The sequence below is a fragment of the Nycticebus coucang genome, chromosome 7 (assembly GCF_027406575.1).
Source record: "Nycticebus coucang isolate mNycCou1 chromosome 7, mNycCou1.pri, whole genome shotgun sequence".
Lineage (NCBI taxonomy): Eukaryota > Metazoa > Chordata > Mammalia > Primates > Lorisidae > Nycticebus > Nycticebus coucang.
Genome location: NC_069786.1, coordinates 77,542,383 through 77,552,658, shown reverse-complemented (window position 1 = coordinate 77,552,658; position 10,276 = coordinate 77,542,383). Strand labels below are relative to the sequence as shown.

Sequence of the window (10,276 nt, the reverse complement as noted above, 5' to 3'; positions counted from 1 at the left end):
AAAGCACATATTTCAGCTTTCAAAGATGCCATTTAGAGTTCACATATTAAACAGCTACAGCACAGCTCACAATGGCACAAATATGCCTAACACATAAACACTATTAATATTTCATCCTTTGTTAATAGTCAGAAAGAACTGCGTGGTTTGAAAGGTGCTTTAACTTATGTGTGGTCATTAAAACTCAATAAGTAATTCAAGTATGGTCATATAAAGGCACGCAAATTAATCCAATATCACTATAAAAATCAAAGCCATAAAAATAAACAGAAAACTTGGTTTCTCTACCTTTCATTTACATAGGTAGATATTAGGACCTTACTGTAGAAAATATAACAGTTCTTACATATGGTTTCCCTAGAACATAATGGAGTTTCAGAAACTACAAAAGATGTCAAGATCCATAGTTTATTTCATCAAATGCTTTTCTATCCCATTTCAATTCTTCATTCATAGTAAACAAGTCTTTAACCCTAGCAAACTTCCTGAGGTCCTTTTGAATCAGGAAGATGATATCTTCAACTTGTACTCGACCTTGTCTGGCAATAGAAAAGGCCTTGTTAGTCATTTCAGTAATGAACTCTATCACAGTAGATAGTCTTCAAGAGGAGATCTTCAAGAAAATCTACCGATTTAGTATAAGGATTCTTTTCATCTCCAAAGTCATACATCATACATCTCAATTCTTCATAAAAGAAAGTCTGTCTTTTGCCCTGTCCACCTTGTTCACCTCCTCTAATTTCTTCATTTTCTTCCTCAAAAGCAGGGTCTTCCTCCTCATCTGCCACCCCATCAGCCCGCCAGCCTACAGCACCCAGCAGGCTCCCACCCAGCAGGTTTCACTACTTGCACAGCCTCACTTCCGGTGACTTCCACATTAAAGTGAGTTTTGATTGTATTGTATTTTACATTTTAACTAAAATACTTAACAGTTTTATTTTCACATTTCACAATACAAATGAAAACTGCCCCTTTGGGGGGTTTATGTCTTCCTTTCGAAAGTATTCTTTTGATAGGAAGGAGGAGCAAGTCTTCCTTATCATGCTATTCAGAAAACACCCAGAGTCACAGCACCATGATCTCCTGGTGAAACCGAACAAGTAATATGAAACTGACATAAAGAAAACTTCCGGAGAGATTGGAGATTAAAGATGGCGGCCGAGTAACAGCTTCCCTGCAACTGGGAACAGCAAGTATGGGGAGACAAGACTCCAGGCATCTCTGGCCGGTGGGATCTGCCTATAATCATCCCTTTGAGGATACAGGGAGCCAGCAAGGGACTTTTGGACCCCAAGAGGAGGACAAAAACAATGGAAAACTGGCAAGTGGTTGCGTGTGTTCGATCGACCTAATCACTCCAGCAACCGTAAGTACAAGCAGCAGTGAGACTGCAAACCAGAAAGGCCTTACCCGGGAACTGTTTCGGTGTTCTTGGACTTGGCACTCAGTTGAACTGCCTTGGGGAGAGCTTGAGCAGGAGTGTGGAGAACTTTGGGCACTGTCTGGGGCCCCAGACTGAGCCACTGAGCTGGGCGCACGAAGCCATTGTGAAAGAACTGCCCTGGCAAGCTCTGCCCTCAGGGTCTCAGAGCAAGGATTGGATGGGTCAAAGTAACCTACTGACTGAACAGCCTAAAGGAGGGGACTGAGCTGCCTTACAGCCTTAATCCTTAGGGGCAGAGGGAGATGGTTTTGGCACACTGGAGGCTTGGCTGTTGCCCTGGGTAGAGAGCCGTGACATCACAGCTCATAGCAACCTCAAACTCCTGGGCTTGGCGCCGCCCAGTCCTCCATAAGAGCTGTGCAGCGACCCCCTACCTGTGACCTGCACCTACCGGGCCTCCACATTCTCTGACCAAGAACTGCAGGAGCCACACAACCCTGCATCTTCCCTCTTGTGTCCTCCCAGCTTCCACACTAGCCCGTTCATCTGGACAGGGAATCTGGTAGCTGTGTGCCCTTTGGAGCCCTCCCTGCCTCTACACAGAGCTCTTCTTCTGGCCAGAGACTGCTGGAGCCTTGGGCTCTCTGCGCCAAAGTCACTGGGCGCCTGGCACTCCCAGAACCATGTGCACCACCCCCAGCCCTGTTGTTGGATCTGGGTGTGTCACAAACCGGAGCTGCTTCCACAACCAGAACTCCCTAGCTAGAGCAGCCCCAGAGGAACTACACAGGGTCACTCCCTACAAAGACCCAGCAACAATAGAGTGATCCCGCTGGGGTCTAATCTTGGAGAGACACCTCCCCAACTCTGAGGACAGACAGAGGCAATGGTGAAAAACAATCATGAGGCGAAATCAACAGAAAAACTCTGGCAATATGAATAATCAGAGTAGATCAACTCCCCCAAGGATCAATGGGGCAGAAACAGCACAAGACCCCATGCACAAACAAATAGCTGAGATGTCAGAAATTGAATTCAGGATATGGATAGCAAATAAGATCGAATTAGAATTCCAAAAGTTATCTCAAGAATTCAACGGATTCAAAGACCAAATGACCAAAGATTTCAACACATTGAGACAAGAAGTTGCATCCCTCAAAGATCTGAGAAACACAGTAGAATCCCTCAGTAACAGAATGGAGCAAGCAGAAGAAAGGATTTCTGACATTGAAGACAAAGCTTTCAAATGCTCCCAAACCCTCAAAGAAGAAGAGAAATGGAGAGCAAAAACAGACCGCTCTCTCAGAGAGCTCTCGGATAATTTGAAGAAAACCAATATTCGTCTTATAGGGATCCCCGAAAGTGACGAAGTGCCTTCACAAGGCACAGAATCTCTTCTCCATGAGATTATGAAGGAGAACTTTCCAGACATGCCAAGAGATTCTGAAATTCAGATAGCAGACAGTTTCAGAACTCCAGCACAACTCAACCCAACTAAGACATCCCCCAGACACATCATAATCAATTTCGCTAAAGTTAATATGAAAGAGAAAATTCTGAAAGCTGCCAGACGAAAGAAAACCATTACCTACAAGGGGAAGAATATCAGAATAACTGCAGATCTCTCTGCTGAAACCTTTCAAGCTAGAAGACGATGGTCATCGACTTTTAATCTCCTAAAACAAAATAACTTTCAACACAGGATCCTGTACCCAGCTAAACTGAGCTTCATTTATGATGGAGAAATTAAATACTTCAACGACATTCGCATGTTGAAGAAATTTGCCACAACTAAATCAGCTCTCCAGGACATTCTTAGACCTATCCTACATAAAGACCAGTGTAATTCTCCCCACCACAAAAGTATAATTCTCCCCACCACAAAAGTAAACCCACCCAAAAAATTTTTGATCAAATTCCAACTTCCACAGTTGCAAAAGGATTAAAAATGTCCACCGGTCTCTCAAAAGGCTTATCAATAATCTCAATTAATGTGAATGGTTTAAATTGTCCTCTAAAGAGGCATAGGTTGGCAGACTGGATACAAAAACTCAAGCCAGATATCTGCTGCATACAAGAATCGCATCTTACATTGAAAGACAGATATAGACTCAAGGTGAAGGGATGGTCATCTACATTCCAGGCAAATGGAAAGCAGAAAAAAGCAGGCATTGCAATCCTGTTCACAGATGCAGTAGGCTTTAAACCAACCAAAATAATTAAGGATAAGGATGGACACTTCATATTTGTTAAAGGTAATACTCAATATGATGAGATCTCAATTATTAATATTTATGCACTCAACCACAACGCACCTCAATTTTTAAGAGAAACTCTAACAGACATGAGCAACTCGATTTCCTCTACTTCCATAGTAGTTGGAGATTGTAACACCCCTTTAGCAGTCCTGGATAGATCCTCCAAAAAGAAGCTAAGCAAAGAAATTTTAGATTTAAACTCAACCATTCAACATCTGGACTTAACAGACATCTAGAGAACATTTCATCCCAAAAAACTGAATACACATTCTTCTCATCAGCCCACAGAACATACTCCAAAATCAACCACATCCTAGGCCACAAATCTAACCTCAGCAAATTTTTAAAAAATAGAAATTATTCCTTGCATCTTCTCAGACCATCATGCAATAAAAGTTGAACTAAATAACAACAGGAACCTGCATACCCATACAAAAACATGGAAGCTAAACAACCTTATGCTGAAGGATACATGGGTTATAGATGAGATTAAGAAGGAAATCACCATATTTTTGGAACAAAACAACAATCAAGACATGAACTACCAGAACCTCTGGGATACTGCAAAGGCAGTCCTAAGAGGGAAATTTATAGCACTGCAAGCCTTCCTCAAGGAAACGGAAAGAGAGGAAGTCAATAACTTAATGGAACATCTCAAGCAACTGGAGAAAGAAGAACACTTCAACCCCAAACGCAGCAGAAGAAAAGAGATAACCAAAATCAGAGCAGAATTAAATGAAATTAAAAACAAAAGAATTATACAACAGATCAATAAATCCAAAAGCTTGTTTTTTGAAAAGATCAATAAAATAGATAAACCTTTGGCCAACCTAACAAGGAAAAAAAGAGTAAAATCTCTCATCAATCAGAAATGGTAACAATGAAATAACAACAGATCCCTCAGAAATTCAAAAAATCCTTACCGAATACTACAAGAAACTCTACTCTCACAAATATGAAAATCTGAAAGAAATCGACCAATACCTGGAAGCACGCCACCTACCAAGACTTAGCCAGAATGAAGAGGAAATGTTGAACAGGCCTATGTCAAGTTCTGAAATAGCATCAACTATACAAAATCTCCCTAAAAAGAAAAGCCCAGGACCAGATGGCTTTACGTCACAATTCTACCAAACATTTAAAGAAGAACTAGTACCTATATTACTAAACCTCTTCCAAAATATAGAAAAAGAAGGAATATTACCCAGCACATTCTACGAAGCAAACATCACCTTGATCCCCAAACCAGGGAAAGACCCAACAAGAAAGGAAAATTATAGACCAATATCACTAATGAATATAGATGCTAAAATACTCAAGATCCTAACAAACAGAATCCACCAACACATCAAAAAAATTATACACCATGACCAAGTCGGATTTATCCCAGGGTCTCAAGGCTGGTTCAATATACGTAAATCTATAAATGTAATTCAACACATAAACAAACTTAAAAATAAAGACCATATGATTCTTTCAATTGATGCAGAAAAAGCTTTTGATAATATCCAGCATCCCTTCATGATCAGAACACTTAAGAAAATTGGTATAGAAGGACATTTCTTAAACTAATAGAGGCCATCTACAGCAAACCCACAGCCAATATTGTATTGAATGAAGTTAAACTGAAATCATTTTCACTTAGATCAGGAACCAGGCAAGGTTGCCCATTGTCTCCATTGCTCTTTAACATGGTAATGGAAGTTTTAGCCATTGCAATTAGGGAAGCAAAGGCGATCAAGGGTATCCACATGGGGTCAGAAGAGATCAAATATTCACTCTTCGCAGATGATATGATCGTATATCTGGAAAACACTAGGGATTCTACTACAAAACTTTTAGAAGTGATCAAGGAATATAGCAATGTCTCAGGCTACAAAATCAACACCCATAAATCTGTAGCCTTTATATATACCAACAATAACCAAGCCGAACAAACAGTCAAGGACTCTATTCCTTTCACAGTAGTGCCAAAGAAGATGAAATATTTGGGAGTATACCTAACAAAGGATGTGAAAGATCTCTACAAAGAGAACTATGAAACTCTAAGGAAAGAAATAGCTGAACATATTAACAGATGGAAAAACATACCATGCTCATGGCTGGGAAGAATCAACATTGTTAAAATGTCCATACTGCCCAAAGCAATATATAACTTTAATGCAATTCCTATTAAAGCTCCATTGTCATACTTTAAAGATCTTGAAAAAATAATACTTCGTTTTATATGGAATCAGAAAAAACCTCGAATAGCCAAAACATTACTGAGCAATAAAAACAAAGCAGGAGGAATCACGCTACCAGACCTCAGACTGTACTATAAATCCATAGTGATCAAAACAGCATGGTACTGGCACAAAAGCAGAGAAGTAGATGTCTGGAACAGAATAGAGAACCAAGAGATGGATCCAGCTACTTACCATTATTTGCTCTTTGACAAGCCAATTAAAAACATTCAGTGGGGAAAAGATTCCCTATTTAACAAATGGTGCTGGGTAAACTGGCTGGCAACATGTAGAAGATTGAAACTGGACCCACACCTTTCACCATTAACTAAGGTAGACTCTCACTGGATAAAAGATTTAAACTTAAGATATGAAACTATAAAAATACTTGAAGAAAGTGCAGGGAAAACTCTTGAAGGAATCGGCCTGGGTGAATATTTTATGAGGAGGACTCCCCAGGCAATTGAAGCAGTATCAAAAATACACTATTGGGACCTGATCAAACTTAAAAGCTTCTGCACAGCCAAGAACATAGTGAGTAAAGCAAGCAGACAGCCCTCAGAATGGGAGAAAATATTTGCAGGTTATACCTCCTATAAAGGTCTAATAACCAGAATCCACAGAGAACTCAAACGTATTAACAAGAAAAGAATACGTGACCCCATCTCAGGGTGGGAAAGGGACTTGAAGAGAAACTTCTCTAAAGAAGACCAACGCAAAATCTACAAACACATTAAAAAAAGCTCATCATCTTTAATCATCAGAGAAATGCAAACCAAAACTACTCTGAGATATCACCTATCCCCAGTAAGAGTAGCCCACATAACACAATCCCCAAACCATAAATGTTGGTGTGGATGTAAAGGAAAGGGCACACTTCTACACTGCTGGTGGGAATGCCCACTAATACATTCCTTCTGGAAGGATGTTTGGAGAATACTTAGAGATCTAAAAATAGACCTGCCATTCGATCCTATAATTCCTTTACTAGGTTTATACCCAGAACACCAAAAGTCACAATATAACAAAGACATCTGTACCAGAATGTTTATTGCAGCCCAATTCATAATTGCTAAGTCATGGAAGAAGCCCAAGTGCCCATCGACCCACGAATGGACTAGCAAATTGTGGTACATGTATACCATGGAATACTATGCAGTCTTAAAGAAAGATGGAGACTTTACCTCTTTCATGTTTACATGGATGGAGCTGGAACATATTCTTCTTAGCAAAGTATCTCAGGAATGGAAGAAAAAGTATCCAATGTACTCAGCCCTACTATGAAGCTAAATTATAGCTTTCACATGAGGCTATAACCCAACTATAGCACAAGACTATGGGGAAAGGGCCAAGGAAGGGGAAGGGAGGGAGGAGGTTTGGGTGGAGGGAGGGTAATGGGTGGGGCCACATCTATGGTGCATCTTAGAATGGGTACAGGCGATTGCACTAATGTACACAGTTGTGATTTAACAATAAAAAAAAAATACTAATTACCTGAATTAGACAAGGATACAATCACTATTTAAGATGTTGACGGGAGGAAAAGAAAAAAGCTATTCCGACAGAACCTAAAATCAGTTAGGTTGTAGGTACCTGGATGTCCATTAAATTGTTCTTTATACCTTAAAAAAAAAAAAAAGAAAAGAAAACTTCCCTCTACCCTATCTGTCTCATCAAGTTATTCCAGGACCAGTGGGCACCAACATGGGACCAGCAGGAGGTCTCAGCACTGGGGGCCCAGGCATCATTGGAATGTGAACTCCCATGGGTGGCCTCATTCCAGGAGTGAGTCCCCATTGGCATCATCCCAGGAGGAGGGGAACCCATCATCAGCATTATGGGAGGTCACCACATATGGGGTACTGGCATCATCCCAGGATGAGGAGTACCCAGAAGATTGGGGAGAGGTGGAATCATCGCCCCTGCAGGAGGAAGAGCAGAGAATGGAGTAGGAGGTATTTTTCCTTGTTGAAATGCAGCTGTTGTTTTGTCAGGCAGGCTCTGGGCCTGCCCTTCCATCCACTTCTGAATAGTTCCTTCACATTCTCCTTGTGCTTCCTCCCCCTGCAGTGTGTCTTTCTCACAGATGGAGAGTCATGGGTGAGATATGTATCACAGTAGTCACAATAGAACTTGGGCATATTCCCACCTGGCCGTTGGCGACTCCTTTCTAATTTGAGTTTTTAAAAATAAGCCTCCATACCAGTGTGGAAGGTAGAGCGGGGGAAGAAAGTCTGCTCTATTGGTAATAAAGCTCCAGGTTCATCCCCTCATGGATTTCGTAGTCCCCCAGAGACGTGATCCTTAAAAATCATGTACCACTTCTTAAGGACAATCTTATTCCAACAAGTGCCAGTTTGGGCTGCAATCAGCTTCTTAAGTTCCCCAATGGTGTCATGGGTGTTTAATTTAACATGGACCTTCTTCCCCAGACGGTCATTGCAAACAACCTCAATCATCCAGGCTGGAGCTCCAGACTCAAACTTCTAACCTGCAGATGCCACAACCTCCAGCTTCAAGCGCTCTGATGGATGAGATTTTAAAAACCATGAGAGATTCTTTTGCAATCTCCACACATTTGCAAACCACTGGGAGGCCTGTCCAATCTCTACTTCAGCCTTTCAAAGCAACACCTAATTATTCTACTTTTAATTATAATATTTCCTAAAAAAATGTTTTCAGAGGACCATTATCACATTAAACTTCTGAGGCTTTCAATGAATAAAAATGTCTTAATTTCACTCTTACATTTAAATGACATTCTAGGAAGATATAATATTCTAATATCAGAGTACTTTTCTTTGCATATTTTGAAAATATTTCTCCATTGTTTTTTATTTCTAGGGATTTTGTGATTATCATTTCTTTTCTTTATTATTATTTTTTGGAAAAGTCTGTTCTTTTTCTTTGGAGGCTTTCTTTGTCTTTGATAATCTTAAATTTTACTGTAATGAGCTGGGGTATGGAATTCATAGCTATGCTAAGAATCCACAATGAGATATCGCCTAACTCCAGTGAGAATGACTCATATTAAAAAGTCCTAAAACAACAATGCTGGCATGGATGCAGAGAAAGGAACTTTTATACATTGTTGGTGGGACTGCAAACTAGTATAGCTTCTCCTCTATGGAAAAATGTATGGCTATACCTCAAATAACTTAAAGTAGACTTATCATTTGACCCAACAATATCACTGCTGGAAATATACACAAAGGGGGAAAAAAAGGTCATCTTATAAAAAGGACCCCTGCACTTAAATGTTTACGGCAGCACAATTCCCAGTTGTAAGGACATAGAAACAAACCACGTCCCACCAATACATGAATGGAGTAATAACATGTGCTATATGCTTTTTTATACTGTGGAGTACTACTGTGGAGTACCACTCAGCCATGAGAAAAAAATAGAAATCTAATTTAGTATCTTTAGTGACAATTTGCATGGAAATCATTCTTCTAAATGAAACATCCTAAAAGTGGAGAAACAGACACATATACTCAATACCAAGTTGAAACTAATTGATCAAAACTTAATGCACACATGAATCCACACATGAAGATCAATTTCAATGTAAATCAAACTGGGGGGAGGAGGGTAAATTTACACCTATCAAGTACAGTGCACACTATCTGAGTGAAGGGCACACTTACACTTTTGACTTAATTTGTACAAAAAACAAGGTATATAAACAAAACACGTGTACCCCCTAGTATTCTGAATTTAAAAAAGGCACACACACAAAAAGAATCCTTTTCTTGTTCATTATTTTTTCCTTGTTTTTTTTTTTCTCCTGAAACTCTTGTTTTATGGTTACTAGAATTTCTTGTATTTAATAAAATATTTCAACTCTATTTTTCATGAGCTCACTCTTTCAATCTTTGCCAATACAAATGAAACTGTCTTCAGAAACTGATGAAGAGGTACAAAGTGATTACTAGAGTAATGGCCCTCAAACTCTATGAAGGAACAAGCTGAGCTAAAAAAATAATAATCTGCCACTGTCCCCTCATCTGCTTGGTAATAGTCACTGTCCCCTTGTTTGTGTCTCTATAATTGCTACTCTGGAGTGCACAGCTGGTAGTTGTAAAGGTTCTTAACTTTTCTATATCACCTTTTGGAACCCCCAAAATAGTTTCTAAGATATTTTCCATGCCCCACATGCCAGTGGAGTGGAGAACCTGCCCAGACCAGGGGCCGATATCAAGAAACTGACTCTAAAAAAAAAAAAGAAAGAAAAGAAAAGAAACTGACTCAGTGGGATTGTGATCTCAGTAGGTGAAGCAACACAAGAAGTTGATTTCCACACTCACTCCCGTAATTTTGCCCCAAACTTAACCAATTAACAAAGCTAATTACTTAATCCCCTGCTCGCCAAACTATCCTTAAAAAAACCTATCTCCCAAATTCTC

General features: G+C 39.9%; 3 pseudogenes; all 3 read right to left on the bottom strand.

The window, feature by feature from the left end:
• Window positions 1-394: 394 nt before the first annotated feature.
• Window positions 395-1,848, bottom strand: LOC128589730 (transcription initiation factor TFIID subunit 13-like; annotated as a pseudogene).
• A 5,692-nt stretch (window positions 1,849-7,540) lies between these two features.
• On the bottom strand, window positions 7,541-8,008 carry LOC128590797 (U1 small nuclear ribonucleoprotein C-like; annotated as a pseudogene).
• Window positions 8,009-8,106: 98 nt separating this feature from the next.
• On the bottom strand, window positions 8,107-8,326 carry LOC128589611 (ubiquitin-like protein 5; annotated as a pseudogene).
• Between the last annotated feature and the right edge of the window lie 1,950 nt (window positions 8,327-10,276).